Raw genomic sequence first — 4,534 nt, 5'->3', positions numbered from 1 at the left:
GGGGGGGGGGGGAGGCAGAGGGGGGGGAGGCGAGGGAGGGAGGCATGAGGCCACTGCCAGCTCCAGGAGGCGGGCACCTGCGCGGCCTTAGACTTTGTCTCTAGTCGTCTGTTTGCTTGACGGTGTTCAAAATGAAAAGGGAAGATCGCTTGGTGGTACCTCAACAAGTTGTGTGGCTCAGCGATTTCACTCCTGGGTATATGTTCAAAAGAACCGAAAACAGGCTTTCACATAAAAACGTATGCTCCCTCGTTAACTGCAGCCTGACAGGAGCCAAAAGGTGGAAACAGCCCAAGGGTCCACCAACAGACAACAAATAAAATGTAGTCTATAGACATGATGGAAGGTTATCTTGGCCGTAAAGAGGTGCGAAATGCTGATCCACGCGATGGTGTAAGTGAACCTCGGAGACATTACGCTAAGTGAAAAAAGCCAGATGTGGACACAAAAGGCCACATACTGTATGATCCCATTTATACGATGTAATATAACATTTCACAAGAGCTGTCTTGACCTAGTTTTGAAGTTAGGTCTAAAGACTCTCTTTTCTCTGCCTTTCTGGAAGGGCAGTTTGCCAAGCCCCCACCCCAAATATCTCCCTTATTGGTGCCTGTCTCTCGAAGCACTGGACACACGGCCCCCACTCCCCCTTCTCACACTCCCACGCTGTGGGGCCAGGCGCCCGACAATAAGGGACAGTCCCCGCGCCCCAGAGCCTGAGCGATCATCCAAATTAGCCAATGCACAAGGGTCCCAGCCCTACCCCAGGTGCACCCCCGCGTGGCCGCACGTGGCAGCCTCCTCTGCGTTGGAGCTGTAAGCAACAGAGTTCTTTCTGCCTTTCATCTCTCCGACTGTCACCGACGTGTGATTTGCCGGCAAAAGCTATCTTTAAATCTTATAAAACACATGATAACCCCAGCACACGTAAATCCAGAGGGGCAGAGAGCAGACGGATGGGTGCCTTCCTGGAAGGGGTTTCTCTCTGGGGTGATGAAAAGGTTTGGGAACTAGATAGTAGTGATGGGTGCACAACACTGTGAATGTACTTAATGCCACTGAATTGTTGGCTTTAAAGTGGCTAACATTAGGGGCAGCTGGGGGGCCCAGTCAGTCAAGCGTCTGACTCTCCATCTCAGCTCAGGTCGTGACCTCACAGTTAGTGTGTTCAAGCCCCATGTCAGGCTCTGTGCTGATGGTGCAGAGCCTGGTAGGGATTCTGTCTCTCTCTCCATGCCTCCCCACCTTGAGCTCCCTCTCTCTCTTTCTCTCAAAATAAATAACTAACCTTTAGAAAAAAATAAATAAAATGGCTAATTTTATGTTATGTGAATCTCATCTCAAAAAAAAGGGGGGGCCAAAAAGTAATCATTGTGATGTCCACAGGTCGCATGTGTTGCATTATGACACAGGCAGCCACCGGGGGACCTGCACCAGCTAAAGGTGTCAGGACCAGGGGATAGTCGTGGTATGCACAGGTTTTCAGACCAGTGTCAAGATGTTTTGAAAAACAGCATAAATCTATTTGTCCATACCACAGCTACCACCATACCATGACTACCACCAGATCATGATACACTTGGGAAAATACACAAGTGGAAAGGAAGAAATGTTATTTCTAGCCACGCCCCCTCACCCTCAACATGCTGGAGTCCCTTCCAAGGCCCCAAGAGAGAAGACATGGTTGAGCCGTGCGACTGCCCGAGAGGAACACACTATGAATAGGGTTAGCCTGTAGACAGACACCAGCACTGAAGTTCAACACCACAAGATGCATCCAGGGGCCCACCATGCGAAGTGGTCACACACAAGTGTCCATACTTGAGACCCAGTCGCCCAAAGTCAGCCTGCTTTCAAATCCTGGAAAGAAAGATATGGCAAGCTCACCTCACAGACCCTTGTGCCAAGGAACCCTCAGGCAGGAACGGGTTGACACCCCTGAGCACATGCATAAGAAGAATCAGGAAGGAGATTGTGGACGTGGAGAGTGGTTTCTCCTAAGACCCTGGTGGGCTGCCGAAGCAAGGAAGCTGAAGGATGATTCCAGATCCTGAAACTCGGTCTCCCCCAAACCGAACACCAGGCATACGGAGGAAGGTCCCCGAGACACCAATGCCTCAGGTGACAAGCCTGGGTAACCGGGTGCCGTGCACCAGCCGCCTCCAAGGCTGGCGCACCCTAAGGAGGGGAGCAGAATCTTGCTCCGTTTGCCGACTGGCCCAAGTAAAGCTGCGTGTGTGGGGCCTCCCCTCCGGGGGGCCAGAGGAGCAGTGCTGCCAGCCTAAATGAAATCACGGCTGGAAACCTGGAGAGGCAGCCAGTGGGCCTCGGCGCTGGTGCCTGCAGAGGACCGCGAGATGGGGCTATTTCCCCAGAAAAAGAAAACAGAAAACAAACACCAGGAAAGGCAGGCAGCACTCCCACACAGGCGGGATCAGGCTTCTTCATCTTCGAGGAGGAGTGGCGCAGGGCTCTGCGGTCAGGCTTCTTCCTTCCTGGCGGGACTTCCTCTGGTGCCTGGCACCTCGGGACCCCGGCTGCCTTCCTGGCTGCGGCAGCCTTCCCTGGGGACCTCAGCGCTTGCAGCCCACCCCACGGGCAGGCCCGAGGGCCCCGGGCCTAGGGAGGCCGCAGGTCACCCCAGGGCCCTCAATGCTGCTTGACCCAACAACGCCCTCTGAGGACCAGCCTTGCAACTGGGGTCTCCCCTGCCCTGGGGGGTGCGGGCCAAGGCTGAACTGATCATAAACAGGGCCACCTCCTAATGGGGTTCTGTCATTCCCTGTTTACGGCCCTCCCCGGGGTGCCCATCTGACTTAGAGTAAACCCCCATGGCCCCTCCTGGCCTTGCCCTCTCCTCCTCCCACCTGCTGGCTCCCTCTGCTCCTGCCGCACTGTCCTCTGAGCATTCCCTTCCACACACCATGCCACTCATACCTCAGGCCCTTTGCACTGGTTGTTTCCTCTGCCTAGTACACTCTCTCGTCTCCTTCTCCTTCTAGTGTTTCAGAAATATTGCCATCTAACCACACTACTTAAACTTGCAGCCCAACCCCTCACCTCCTTCTGTCTGCTCTATTTTCTCCATGGCACTTACCACCATTTAACACACTCTATCGTTCTTAATTTAAGATGTTTGCTGTCTATTGTGTGTGCCCTGTCACTAGACCGGGACCCACGTGGGGCAGGTTCTGCCCTTCCCTTTCCTGTCATATCTCCAAGGCCCGCAGCAGCCTGGCCCGCAGCAGCCGGGTCCGCAGTGGCTGCCCGGCACATATCTGCTGGACTGGAGGACTGCTAGGTCCCCACTCAGCTCAGCTCACTCCCTCTCTCGCTCTTGCGGGCCTTCCATCCCAACCCTGGCTTCCTCTTCTGAAGCCTTCTCCCGGTGTGCTCCTCACCACCAATGGTCTCACCAGAAAGGGGCACCACCGCCCCCTCCCCTTGATAGCGACCAGAACTCGTCTGGGACCCTTACTGCCTGTGCCTGCGGAGTTCGCCAGGTGCCCCTGAGCAGGAGTGCCGCGACCTTGAATTGCCAGCCTGCCCAGCGCTCCCACACACAGGGGCGCAAAATCCAAACTTACCAGCCGGGTGCTCTCTTGCCAGCTCCAGGATCAGAGGCGAACCGCAGTCAATAAACACACGCTGCTTTCCCGAGGGCCCTCTCCCTCGCCCCCTCGCCACCTGCCGAGACGCCCCCTCCCCCGCCCGCCGCCCCCCCCCTCCCGGGGCCACCACAGCCCTGCCAGGCCAGAGTACTGGGACTCTGTTGGCCGCAGGGCTGTCCGTCCTCCACACCCCGCCCCCGGCAGGCCCGAGAGGCCAAGGCTGCCGCCTCCGAGAAGCCCTCCGGGACAGCGGCCCCAGGAGATGACGGTATTCCCCGCCCGCTCTCGACCTGGTCCCTGGGCGCCACTCTCAGGAGGCGCGTTCTGCTAGGCCGTCCATTGTCGTCTGTCTAGAGCCGACGAGCGGGGCCGGGACGCGGGCTGGGAGCGGGCGGGGCCGGGGCGGCGGCGGCGTGGGAACCCAGCGCGGGGGGTGGGGGGCATGGAGCATGCGCGTCGCAGCGGGAGGGCGGCTCGGCCGGCACGGGTCCCAGCGCGCCCCACGGGGGTTCTGGCCTGATTGCCAGCGCTCTCTGGGGCACTTCTGCTTCTCATCTGGGCTGCACTGAGGACTTAAGTAGCAGTGGGCAGCCCGCCACGGTCCCCCAAGGGGCCAGGGGAGGGGCAGCATTGGCTGAGCACTTCCCATGGGTCAGACCCCGGAGTTTTATGTCCGTCCAGCCATTTGTTCATCCATTTGGCATCCATGGGACGCTGTGGGGACACCCAGTAAGAGACCGACGCACTTAAGCCAGGAGGGCAAAGATGAGAAAACGGGGTGCACTGAGGGGTCACCTAGGGGAGGTCCGTGTGCAGACAGATGAGGGCAAGAGAATAGCAGGAGGTGAAGAGCTACACCCGTTTTCCATCCGCCGCCCCTGCCCCCTAGACCTTTCCGTGACCATTGAGCTGGTCTGCAGGTT

At 57.7% G+C, this 4,534-nt stretch overlaps 1 protein-coding gene across 1 annotated transcript in view; it reads right to left on the bottom strand.

Moving 5' to 3' along the window:
- Positions 1-3,617, bottom strand: part of ZFP92 (ZFP92 zinc finger protein) — an 8,735-nt gene extending 5,118 nt beyond the window's left edge. The window contains exon 1 of the mRNA XM_039219271.1: positions 3,588-3,617. The gene's annotated coding sequence lies outside the window, so the exon portion shown is untranslated. The remainder of the gene's footprint in view (positions 1-3,587) is intronic.
- Positions 3,618-4,534: the final 917 nt, after the last annotated feature.

Source organism: Hyaena hyaena, unplaced genomic scaffold (genome assembly GCF_003009895.1).
Source record: "Hyaena hyaena isolate Hyena2069 unplaced genomic scaffold, ASM300989v1 scaffold_808, whole genome shotgun sequence".
NCBI classification, from domain to species: domain Eukaryota; kingdom Metazoa; phylum Chordata; class Mammalia; order Carnivora; family Hyaenidae; genus Hyaena; species Hyaena hyaena.
Note: the sequence above shows the minus strand (reverse complement) of the source record. Positions and strands in the feature narration are given on the sequence as shown.